The sequence below is a fragment of the Miniopterus natalensis genome, chromosome 9 (assembly GCF_054644295.1).
Source record: "Miniopterus natalensis isolate mMinNat1 chromosome 9, mMinNat1.hap1, whole genome shotgun sequence".
Classification (NCBI taxonomy): Eukaryota; Metazoa; Chordata; class Mammalia; order Chiroptera; family Miniopteridae; genus Miniopterus; species Miniopterus natalensis.
The window spans coordinates 17,756,069-17,769,322 of NC_142089.1; the positions used below are offsets into that span (position 1 = coordinate 17,756,069).

The window sequence follows — 13,254 nt, forward strand, 5'->3', positions numbered from 1 at the left end:
CTAAGTTCAAATATAAATATACAGAATTCAAGGGCGTGATGGAACTTTACATATCAGCCTCACCTAAAGTAACCCAAACTTACTGGGCATCCTTTGAAAATCCTGTCAATCCACTCACATCAAGCTTTCCACTGAAAAATCGCCTCTTTCTATTTTCAAATTAAAGCAAATGATACAGTAAACCCTCTAATTTGATGGGCTATGCCAAAATTAAAACAGTACATTATAATATAAATGCACAATAAAGTATTCTAGATATAAGAAAAAAAAATCTAAAAGCAAAGGTCTGACAAACAAATAAGCATACACTTACTGTTATTTTTCTTAACCAGAAATTCTACAGGAAGTCATGCAAATTTGAGTTAGCTTGGTTTCTACAAACAGGCAACATGAAAGCATAATACTGTATATAAGACTAAAACCTTGCAACAATTTTTTCCTAAAACAAATTTATTTCACTTTAACAAAGACACCTGCACTTCCCTTAAAGTATGAATAATCTGTCAACAGTAAAAAAATTCATTCTCTGAAGTTAAGACATTTTTTCCTTGCAATTTGGCTAGTTAAGAACTTATTAATTCAGCCTGGCAACTGTTGCTCACTGACTGAGCGTCAACCCATGCACCAAAAGGTCTCTGGGGTTTTATTCCCGAGCGGGTTCAATCCCCAGTAGGAGATGTGCAGGAGGCAGCTGATCGATGTTTCTCTCTCATCAATGTTTCTATCTTTCCCTTCCTCTCTGAAATCAATAAAAACAAATTTTTTAAAATAAATTAAAAATTTAAAAAGAACTTATTAATTCAGCCCTAGCTCAGCTGGTTAGAGTGCCGTCCCCATACGCCAAGGCTATGGGCTCAATCCCTGGTCAGGGCACATACAAAAATTAACTGGTGAATGCATAAATAAATGGAACAACAAATCGATGTTTATCTCTTTCTCTTGCCCTTCCTCTCTCTAAAGACAATAATTTTTTAAAAGCACTCAATAAAAATTTGCTGTTTACCCACCATTTAAAAAAATAATTTATTAATTTAAATGTCTATTGGACATTATACTATGTGTCACATACTCTTATAGTTGCAGCAAGAGCCGTAAACAAAATAAACAAAAACTCCTGTTAGGATGGATCTTATATTTTTGTAGGCAGAAGACAAAACATGCCACTGCTATGGAGAAAAAATGCAAAGCAGGGGAATCCGCAGCGCCTCCAATTCTAAATAAGGCTATCAGGAAAGGCCTCACTGAAAAAAGTGACATTTTATCCAAGACCTGGGGGTGTGAGCCAAACAGATATTTGAGGGAGCATTCTAGGCTGCTGCAAAGGTTATGAGATGGGATCATGCTTGGAGTGCCCTTATAACAGCAAGGGGGGCCAGTGCTACCAGAACAAAGAAGGCAAGGGAGTAAAAAGGGTCAGAGAAATAAAAAGAGAGCCTATAGGCCAATATTTGGCTTTTATTTTGAGAAAATGAGATTTCAAGCAAGAGTGACAACTTATGCTTAAAAGGCTCACTCTAGCTGCTATATGGAGACAGATTATATGAGTAGTAAGGGTGGAAGCACAGAGATCAGACAGGAGCCTACTGCTATAATCCAGGAAAGAGACAATGATGGCTTGGACTAAGGTAGTAGAAATACAGAATATAAAAAAAGATCAATTTAAAAATATACTTTGAGGTGGAACCCAAAAGGATTTGTCCACAGGCTGGATATGGGGTCTAAAAAAAAAAATTAAAAAAAAAAGTTAAGGCTCTAAGTAACTTAAGAACTCATAAATGCCTCACAACATTCAGAAACTATTCAGACAACAGACCATAAAATCTTCACTAGCTATCAAGAAAGAAAAGTAGGGAAATTCTTCTGTGAAGTATTACTGTATCTACTGCATTATGACGATTTGAGAGAAAAAAGTATCTTAAGACTTGTAAACTAAAGAGAACTCAACTTTGCTAATTAAACACTCATCTTCTGAGTGAACTGGTTTCAAGCTGAAATTTTGCTCATCTTTCATACCCTGCTCCCAACTCATTAGAGCCCTGTAGAATCAAGAGCTCTATTCTCTGTGCTATGTATCTTTCTTCATCCCTCTGTTGCTGCATTTATCGAACTAAAATTGAATACATGTGGGTCCTTGAACTGAGACAATTCAAATTAATGTTAGTTCTCCTGCCCTACTGACTACAGTCCTAGGGAGCTGATAAGGAAAGAGGTGTCCATTAAATTCTACACAAATTAGGATCTAAAATATCTGTAAACAAGCTAAAAATAGCAAGATGCTTCTTTACTGCTAAAAAAAAAAAAAAGTTTCAGTTACTCCCTGGGTTATTCCTACTTTTCTACTTCCTCATTTAAGGAGGGAACTTGAGAATCAAGTTCCAGTACAGAAATCAATAATCAGTTCTATAAAAAGAAATTATGACCTTGATGGTGGGAAAATATCTTAACATTTCAGAACAACTCAGAAAGGAAAGGAAAGCAATTAACCAACAACCACACCTGCTTCTGAGAACTGTGACAGTTATTTACTGAAGTCCTGTGGGCCCTGTTCCCACTCAAATGAAAAGGGAGTGGTTTTCAAGTTTGTATGTACCCTGGTGATTAGAAGTAGTCCTTTTCTAGTAATTCCTACCTCTACAAATAAGACAAAAACTGCATTAAATATTTTCATGCTACATTTGAAAACACTTTTCAGTTTTGTACTCCACTGTTCAAGATTAGCAATTCTCCAGCCAAATCTCTTGTCCAAATTGTTGTTTTTCCTTTCATTAATAAATTTAAATGGTGGTAACAGCACAAGAGCCAATTTTTACTTTTTCTAAAAGATTATTTGAATACCAGTAATAACATTAAAAATCTCAACAGTACAATTCTAATACTGGGCATTAATCTTATTGTTCTCAGTGAATCTTTCAAAAATTAAGTTAATTAGGTCTATTGTTTATATTCATTCATACTTTCATTTCCAGGCAAAGGTATCATGGCTATCCTCTCCAGACTTTGGTTATTTCAAGACTCCCAAGTCTCTTTCCTACTAAGTTTAAGCACATTCTTTTCCTAACTGTGGTAAGCCTCCTTTATACAATAAGAACTATCTCAAACTCAGCTGCATTCCCATAAAATTAAATCCCAATGTTTGTTTTTCTTCTTTGCTTCCATCTTTCTCTCTTCAATCTCAAAAGGCTAAGTAATTGTCCTAGAGAACAATTTAGGTCTTAATCATCTTAATTTAGTTTCTAACATCGCTATACATACGTTAACCCAAGAACCACTGATTCAATGACTTCTTTAATAAAAAACTGTATCTGAGGTTCTAAACTTCAATGCAAAAAAATTTTTAATGCAACTGTAATAAAGCAAATTCAGTAGGAAAAAATTCAAAAGGACACCTGGATTTACCCTGTCAACACCACTCTGAAATGTTTTCTGACCTCTATCAGGATACTTTGAATGGCTATAACAGCTGCAAGTTCCCTGAGGTTGAAAAATAGATACTTGGGAAAAGGTTATTTGAATCACCTTTCAAAATAACCTACAGCACAGGAGCAGCATGCAAAGCAGAAACTTCCAGGCTATTGTTAGCATTATTTAAAATACGCTTCAGAACTTAGCAGTTAATGGGTCAGCTTAATTCTTTCATTTCCCTATTTTGTCAAATATATTGGTCCTGTTCAAGTATTTACCACCAAAAGAGGGGAGGAAGCTCTCTATGTCAGGATATGGAATAAAAAACATTCCAAATACCGTCTTGTCAGCACAAATTCTTTTGTTTGAGCCCCAGAAATTTTTCTGCTGTTAGGGCATTTTGGTTCAAGTTCCCCCTAAAACAGGGTAAATTACACTTCACTTCCTCTCCTAAACTTACTTCTTCTAAATCACATTATACTTCATAGCCATCTCTCTGTGTACTGAGTCTAGTACAAGATAAATAGGCAAGACCCCAAATCATTCTATTTGAAGCTGCTGGTGGCCTTTTAAAATATACTGTTTATTCACGATTTGCCCAATAATAGCTTGATGTTTATCTTCATAAAACACAACATTCACAATCTTTAAAAACTATACAGTTGGCCCTAGCCGGTTTGGCTCAGTGGTTAGAGCGTCAGCCTGTAGATTGAAGGGTCTCTGGTTCAGACTCCAGCCAAGGGCAAGTACCTCAGTTGCAGGCTCAATTCCCAGCCCGGTCGGGGTACGTGCGGGAGGCAACGAATCAGTATCTTTCTCTCACATTTATGTTTCTCTCTCCCTCTCCCTCTCCCTCCCTACTACTCTCTGAAAAGCAATGGGAAAAATATCCTTGGGTGAGGATTAAAAAACAAAAAAAACAATGTCACAATAAAGGGAATTACTATAGGATAATCAAATAATGGTTTAAGAAAAAGCTATACAGTTGTTTCACATTACATGTGAATGTGAAGTAAAAATAGTGAAATACTCTATAATGCCGTGTCAAGGGATAATTATCCTTTACTCACTAGCTTAGTTCAATTTCAACATGGATTCCCCTTCCTTCTCTTCCCACTTAAGGAATGCAAAATTTTTTTTTAAATGCAAAAAATAATCTTTTTTGTCCTCTACCTCCACATACTTACTGAGATGAAAGGCAACATACCACCTCTGAATGATACTAAAATGCAGCACATCCAATCTTACAAATATTTGTGGAGTTCTGTGTGCATACCATACAAACATCCAGAATCAAGATCCTAAAACAATCAATGTGGGCAAAAATATTTGATGATAGGCATTAAAATTTCATACTGATACCACATACTTTGAAGGTACAAAGTAAGTGTGAGTAGAATAAAGTAGGATTAATTAAGACTTCTGAGGAAAGGTAAAACTTTTATCACAAGACCGGTAGAGACAGCAAAGGGCCATGGTAGCATAACTTGGGAAAGGACCCAAGTCTGTGATTAAATATATCTGGTAAGGACTTGACCATGCTGAGACTTTCAGATCAATTCAAATATAATAAAAGCTCTTAGGAATTTAAAAGCAGAGTAGTAGTCAGGAAGCAACTCTTTGCTCCCTGAGAGAAAGCAAATATAGCTGACTCTTGAACAACTTGGGGATTAGGGGTGCCTAACCCCTGCCCACACACACACAGTTGAAAATCCATGTATAACTTTTGGCTCCCAAAAAACTTAAGTTGCCCCTCCGTACCCCACAGATACCAAAATCCTCGGATGACCAAGTCCCCTTTTCAACATGGTGTAAGATCAACACGTACAGTCAGCCCTCTGCATCTGCAGACTCCCAACCATGCATCAAAAACAGCAGAGGCTTTTTTTTTAATGGTTTTTATTGATTTTTAGAGAGAGAGGAAAGGAAAGAGATAGAGAGAAACATCGATGAGAGTGAAACATCATCTATCAGCTGCCTCCTGCATGCCCCCTACTGGGGAATTGAGCCCCACAACCCAGGCACATGCCCTGACTGGAATCAACCCGTGACCTTTTGGATCCTAGGTAGATGCTCAACCACTGAGCCACACCAGCTGGGCAAGGCATTCATTCATTCATTTACATTTATTATTGTTGTTTTTTAATATTCACCCGAGGATATGTTTTTTAATTGATTTTTTAGAGAGAGAGGAAGAGGGAGAGAAACATTGATGTGAAAAAGAAACATTGACTGGCTGCCTCCCATATGTGCCCTGACCAGGGATCAAACCCACAACCTAGGTATGCACTGTGAAAGGGAATCAAACCCACAACCTCTTGGTGTATGGGAAAATGTTCCAACCAACTGAGCCACCCAGCCAGGGCAAGTCATTTATTTTTTAAAGTCCATGTATAAGTGGATTTGGGCAGTTTGAACCCATGCTGTTCAGGGGTCAACTATATTGTCATATTGGTGGGCATTTCTGATCTACTGAGCAACTCCACAATTACCAACAAGCTTCACAAAAAGTCTCTCAACTTACTAAATCCTACCTGATAAATTCTTTTTCCTTATGAACAAATGACTTTAACTAAATTCTACTTGCAGATGACCTCCAAATGAAGATTTCATCTCACTAGAAAAACAATTCAGAGTATAGTCTATGACTTAAATTTGAAGTGTTTTTTATCTAGAAAGATCTAAATTATTTGCATTTAAACCAATCACCAAAAGGAAACTTGCTTGCAACCACACATGCGGAAAGAAGAATGTCACTAGAATCTATTGTTTCTCTATCATATCCTTCCCAATTTGCTGACAAATCCTGATGATGACTCATATCCTTCTGCACTAACCAGTCACTCTGTTCCCTCATGATATGCTTTTCACCAATAATGGGAAGCAGAAAACATCAATTTATTTTGCTACTAAAAACAGTAAATATCAACATATGTATATAAATACAACTTACAAATACTGTGGTGATACAACCTAGTGAGTATTTCCTATAAAAGGGTACCCAAAAAAGTTATGCTTAAATCTCAACTAAAACTAAAGGACAACTAGAAGAAAGCAGACCTGACTGTAAATTTGAATTCTTGTCAAATGATACATTAGTACAGAGCCAACATTTTTGACCACTGCAGAAATAAAAATATAAAGTAATTTATCTGATCTGCTAAAGCAAATATATCATGTGTGTATTTTATGCCAAAAGAATTAACATTTTCTGAGAAGAATGAAATTTCAACCCAAAAATACTATGAAAGGAATTAAATACACCAATTCTCTAAAGGTAAAGACTGTTCTAATGGTCAAAATATTTTTTCAAAACAGGCTCAACTAGCATAAAAAGGGTCAAAGAAAAGCTTAATCTCAAAATTCTCTACAGTTGAAAACAGCAATGCTATGCAATGTAAATTTATATTCAAATGATGAAATTTCATTTCTAGGCCACTTACACTAGAGTGGATGCTGTGTTACAAGAACCTATGGAACAGAAATCCGTTCAGGCAAACAAAAACTATTTGTATTAAAGTCACATAAAAACTATTGGTATAATGTGTCAGCTCCTCATAGTCATTTTTCTGGGAAAGATTTTGTGCCCGTAAATCTATACTGATTGAACAGATAGTGCAGGGAAAACCACCTAAGACATGCAGGAGAAGAGTCATTTTCTCACCTGGGTCCTGGTAACCACAGAGTAACTGTGCAAAGTAGACAAAGCCTGCAGTTCGGTAAAGCTTCTTTCCTGGAGGTGCTAATAGTAGTGACAGTTTCTGGTAAAGCAAAGACCTCTACTACTCTAAGGAGCAACAGATTTACATACAATAACCACTTGAACTCTACACCAAGCAATCCAGTAAGGCTTCAAGTCCCTACAGTAGCCAGGAAGTCAAAGGAGATTGAGAACGTGGTTCAGTAAATAAAACAAAGGATAAACGGAAAAAGCTAATAGACACCTCTATACATATGCTAGTTCTGAAGCTGAAAATGGATAAAAGGCTCTTCTCATATTCCAGATTAATAGACTCAAATCACCACTTCCCAAAGTAATTATAACTGGTGGCATCCACTGTTCATTTAACAAACGTAAGGTACAAAATTATCTGAACTATAACTCTTACTTTTTAAACTTAGAGAATCATCAGTTTCTATGTAACCCAACTAGTGTATTGAGAAAAATCTCAACGCAGTAACATCCCCAAAAGAGCAAAAAATGTATGCAAGTACCTGAAATACCCTTTAAAAAAAAAAAAAAAGGCCGACTTCCTTAACATCTACTTCACTCCTACATAGCTTCCTATAAGCTGACTAAAGTTAACTAGAAGAAAAAAGTTTAGCCAGAGATTTATGTACTTTAAGCCCCAAGGGGAAATTTATTTTATCCACTACCATTTGTTCACTGATACTTGTTAAACTGGATCAACAACTGACCTATAAATCAACTTCCTTATCGGTAAAACTGAAAGAATGCAACTTACAGGATTATTATGAATTTATAAAGGAGATAATTTGTGATTCAGCACAAAGGAAATGATCTCAAGAAGGGAATACTGAAACCTAAACATGTTGGACTTCACAAGTAGTCAGGACCTCAAGAACTCTACCACTACCCTTCTCAATAAGTATAACTAAGTCTACCATGTTAAACTACGGATCCTGATTTCAAGTTGCTCAAAAATTTTAAAGATCCCTAACTTCTATGAGTAGTATAGCTAATGGGATAGCACTGAAAGAAATCAACCTAACTTAGGTTTCACTCTTCCAAGAGCAACAGCTAAAAATTTATGTACTGTTCCTCTGCATCTTATTTATAAATGCTTTTTCTAGAGGCTTCACTGGTTACCAATCATACCTTCCAACAAAAAAAGTACAGTCAAACCTTGTAAAATAAATCTCCACTAAATTTCAATTTTGTGCCTCAAAATCAGTGTTTTGTAACTACTGCATACAGAAATGCTACCTTTGAAAGACAGAATGAGTAAAAAATTAATTCTTAAAAAACATAAATCGTTTTTACCTTGTACACACAAATGTCTTTTAAAATAAAATATAAATATGAGGCTTTCTGACCTTCTAAGAAAATTATGTGCAAAAGCACTCAAACATTTACTCTTCCCTAGTGCCACCAAAGTCCGATGATGTTGCAAATGTTTTCTGCCTATATATTTGGTTCGTTCAAATTAAATATTACTTGACTGACTCATGGAGGGAGTGGTTTGACTTTTGCTATTCTGAGTCAGAAGATACCAGATTCAGCAGTTCTAAACAATTTCTCATTTATACAGGTGTTCTAAACTGCTAGCCTTTTCCAGGTACTAAATGTAACAATTCAATTGTTGCCTTAGTAAAGAAGTCTTAATGGTAATAATACTTTGAATCTGTATTTCAATTTATAATTAACAAAATGCTTTCATATATATTTTTTCACTTCATGTTCACAGTCTCCTGAGGAAATATCCCACACAGCTGAACAAAGACTTTCACAAAGAAGTGACAACTTCTAGTTGACTCTTAGCCCCAATAAATACACTCTTCCTCTTTCCTCCAAAATAAAAAAACAAACAAAAACATAAAAGTCTGCTGAGTTTCTTTAATCAGACTTTCCTCTCCCAGACATATCCCAGGTGCCTCATAAAAACTCTGTCTCAAAGCACACATCCTGGGGCCCCAGGAGAATTTCAAGGCAGAATCTCCACCCACATAAAGCCCTTGCTTAGGTCTGGAAGAGCCTCAAGTCAGCATCTCCTAAATGATCCCCTTGCCTCCAGCCATTTAGTCTTCTGCTTTAACTTCAACATCTCTCCCTGTACAAGCTGACAGGTCACTATATGGAGTATTTTACCCCAAAGTGAGACAGTGTGAAGATAGTAATCATGTAGTGGACAAATCAAGGACTTTGGAGTCAGAAAGACCTGGGTTTTTAATCCAGCTCCAGCTACTATTATATTGTGACCTGGGACAAGCCACTTAACCTCTTTGAGTCTCTTCATCACTATAAGTCAATGAGGGCTCATCCCTAGTGCCTGGCAAATAGAAGCCACTCAGTATGTGCCAAATAAATACAAATGGAGACACTTGCCACCTTTTAATAGCTGTGATAATTAAATGAGTATAAAAAGCACCTGGTGCATAGTAGGCACTTAATAGTAATTAATCCAGTTCCCCACTGAATAGTAACAATACCATTTACTATTTTCAAAAACAGAGGGCATGCCAATGGTTGAGAAAAAGAATGCTCTAAGAAAAATATAATTTCTGACACATCACTGCTTTTGCCTGTGATTCTATTATGTCTACTATCAAAAGGGCCACCCTACTCTTTGCTTATCATATTGAAAAACTCCCAACTTCTAAGAAAAGTCCCATTGTTAAGGTGTAAAATCCGTATGAAGGTACTCTTTATCAAGAACCCCTACCTTCTACAATACAAGAATCTGGGAAAAGTTCATGAAGACACTTCATTTATAAAAAGTGATTAGTTTATTCACAATATAGTATGAAACAACTTTAAAAATGTCAAATTCAGAATACTGACAAGCAACTTCTCATCATTTTCACCAACACAATGGTATATTGGCAAGTGAGTCTGAAGCCTTAATAAAGTGTCCTTCTATAGCCTTAATTTATTTTTGCACACTGAAGGAAGCATAACTTCACTCACTTCCTGTCTGGAACTACTCTGTAATATAAAGCATGGTATCGAATAACTACCACATTCTAATCCAGCAGTGGTTGTCCTTTGGTGACTCCAAACAAACAAGCATTTGCTGAATGCCTACAGTGATGCTAGAACTGCTAGACACTTTATATGTCTCTTGACAAATTCCAGAAAATAATAAACTAGCCTATGGTTAGTCTCCATCATCATTGCATCATATCATCAGCAGCAGCATTATTTCTTAAGAGCTTTTCTCTAGAGGATTAGGAAAGAGCCACAATCTAAAAATATGACTTCAATTTACCTAAAAATAAAATACCTTTCACCTCCCCTGAAAAGCTAGCAGTACTTTACAAGAGTCTATGCTTCTGAACACTCTAAAGGCAAAAGCCTAGAATCCTGGGCAATAGACAAGTTTTAGTTAGCTCTCACATCACCAGACTAAAATGAGATGACAACCATATCCTGGACAAATTTAGAAATTTATGTAGATGGCATGAAAGGGGGAGTTACGGGGGGGGGGGGGCAAAAAACATTCTTTTAAAAATCCCAGAACCAGAAGATGACAGTGCCAAGGGAATATACTACTATACCCTTTCCTCATACTTGAACCCAAGGACAAGACGCTCCTGGAAAGAACTCCCTAACTCAGGACACCAGGATTCACTATCGCCATACACCACGATCAAGGAGAGCCTCCAGGATGCCTGCTCACACTCTGGACAGACGCCGGCACACCCTTCCACACTCCCTCCCCTGCCATTCACCACCTCCCCGACCTCTCACACCGCACTCATATTCTCCCCACACTCACTCACTCATTCCCACACGCTGCCCCCACAGTCACTCTCCTCCTACACTCGTATTCTCCCCACACCAGCCACAGATACCGTCCCCCCGCACACACTCTCCTGTACACTCACCCCACACTCCTACACACACTCCCCTCCGTACTGCCCCCAACTAGCCCCATCCACACTTTCTCACCCCACACTCTCCCTTCCCTCACCCCCGCATGCACACTCAGCGCTCTCCCCAACTCACTCTTCACCCCCTTCACACACGCACATTTTCCCCCGCCCACACTCCACAACATTCTTACACACTCGATTCCCCCTTCCTCACCCACCCTCCTCCTCCACGCTTCCCGGCCGCGCTCCCCCCTCCCCGGGCCCCGGCCCGGCCCTCCTTCCGGGGACGTGTCTCGGGCCTGCATTAATGGCTGCGGCGCCTCCCGCCCTCCCCTTCCCCGAGGCCCCGGGGGCCGGCGCGGGGGCCGCCCGGGAGCAGCGCACTCACGCTGGCGAGCTGGGGACTGGGCATTGACGTCCGGCGGCGGCGGGAGCGAGGAGGCGCCTCTCTCCTCAGTCACCTCGGCGGCGGCGGCGGCGGCGGTAGCGGTGGCGGCGGCGGCGACGACTCCCCCCCAGCCTCGGCGCGCGACACCCGGCCCGGCCTGGCGGCGGCGGCGCGTGTCCACGAGTCCGTCTTGCTGCTGCTGCTGCGGCCGCTGCTGCGTCTCCTGCTGCCGCCGCTGCCCCCGCTGCCGCCGCTGCCCTGTGGCGTCGCCCAGCGCCGTGCCCGGCCGCCGCTGCCGCTCCAGCCGCTACCGGACGGACGACGGTTACAGCCCGACGATCGCGCCTCCGCCACCACCGCTGCGCGCGCAGCCGGAACCAGCTCCCGCCGCCGCCCCTCAGGGGGCGCTGCAGGGCGCGGCGCGCGCCCGTCGGCCCGCCCACCGCACCCGCTGACTGGTTGGCCTGCGGGCTCGCGGGGCGGTTGGGCCCGCCCCCTGCCCCGCCGGGCGCTGACCCACTGCCCTCGGCGCCTCGCCCGCTCCTCCACGGCCTCTGTTCCGCGGAAGCGCGTCCATGTGACCAGGGCGGGAGTAGAAGGAGGCCTAGCGAGTCGTTCGCCCACGCCCAGGTTCTCCCATCCGCACCTGGGCTGGGCGAGGGCCGAAGGCCGCTGTGTGACCTGCAAGGTCGAAGGGCTTTTGCCAGCATCTCGGGCGGTGGGGCCTGGGGCCGGATCCTGTTGGGACGGGGCAGCGACCGAGCCCTTTGCTTGGGGATTTCCAACTCAGAAGTGAGAACCGGGACAGCTCTGTTCTTGGCTGCCCTTCCTCCGGGCCCCAAATAAATGGCGTGTGCGTCTGCAATTGCAAAGGATGTTTCTGCACCTCCCCCCACATCCTTGCCGCCACACACGCCCAGACCTATGAACCCCCCCTGACCGACCAAAATTCAAACTTCCGGGATGTAGCATCTTGGGCAAGTTATTTCCTCTCTCTGAGTATTCTCAAATATTAACGGGAAATAGTTAACAGCTACCTCATGGGGCTCTTTTCACGCATCAATGATATAACTGAAAAAAATGCCTGATGAAGAGGAGACCCTTAATTTCAAGGTTTCAAACTTAATGTCCCCTTTACCGACAGGGATTGGTTATCCTCGATATTAAACCATTCTCTCCTGTATTTGAAAGGCGGCCAGAAATTCTTTAATTCTTTGTCAGACTATGGAAAATATGGTCACCGGTGAGTTGGGAGACTGGTCTGGGCTACTGCCAGGTGGCAGCCAGAAGAGGCACTGGAGGCTGGCTTGGGACAAAGACAGGAGGCTTACTCATAAGCCTTGGGGGGAGTGGGGGTGCCCTGTCTTTCCTATCCACTCTGGGAAGTCTTCCCTGCCCAAAACTAGCACCTAGATAGAAGGGACTACTGCGCCCCTTGGGCTGCCTCTCCCCCGAACTCCTTACCACCACACACCTGTTCATCGTGCCCTGTGGGGAGGAATATGGTCAGTAGTCATCATGAGCCTTCCGCAGGAGGCAGGGGCATTGTTCCTGACCAGAAGGCATCCATTAGAGCTTAGCAGTCAAAAGAAAGGTCTTAAGACTCAGCCACATCAAGCCACACAAGGAACCCAGGATATTCACCACCAGCAGGTGGCCTAGGAGGGAGTATTCCAGGGCAAGGCTGGCTGGCAGGGCCGTGTGGGATTTGAGAGGCCTTGAAGCAAGAGGGACTGAAGATCAGATTCACCACCCTTGGGCGAGGAGCACAGGCTCAGCTGCCACTTGCACCCTACCTGCCTCCAGCAGGCAGCATTTTCCACTTCCTCCAAGCACAGACTTGAAACACAACTATCTCCTCTGCAAAACTTCTGCTGAGTCTCTTGGTTATTATTCAAGTCATTCTT

The 13,254-nt window shown here is 41.3% G+C and overlaps 1 protein-coding gene across 1 annotated transcript in view; it reads right to left on the bottom strand.

Annotated features, from left to right (window-relative positions):
- PTP4A2 (protein tyrosine phosphatase 4A2) overlaps positions 1-11,454 on the bottom strand; it is a 29,393-nt gene extending 17,939 nt beyond the window's left edge. The window contains exon 1 of the mRNA XM_016217525.2: positions 11,348-11,454. The gene's annotated coding sequence lies outside the window, so the exon portion shown is untranslated. The remainder of the gene's footprint in view (positions 1-11,347) is intronic.
- Between the last annotated feature and the right edge of the window lie 1,800 nt (positions 11,455-13,254).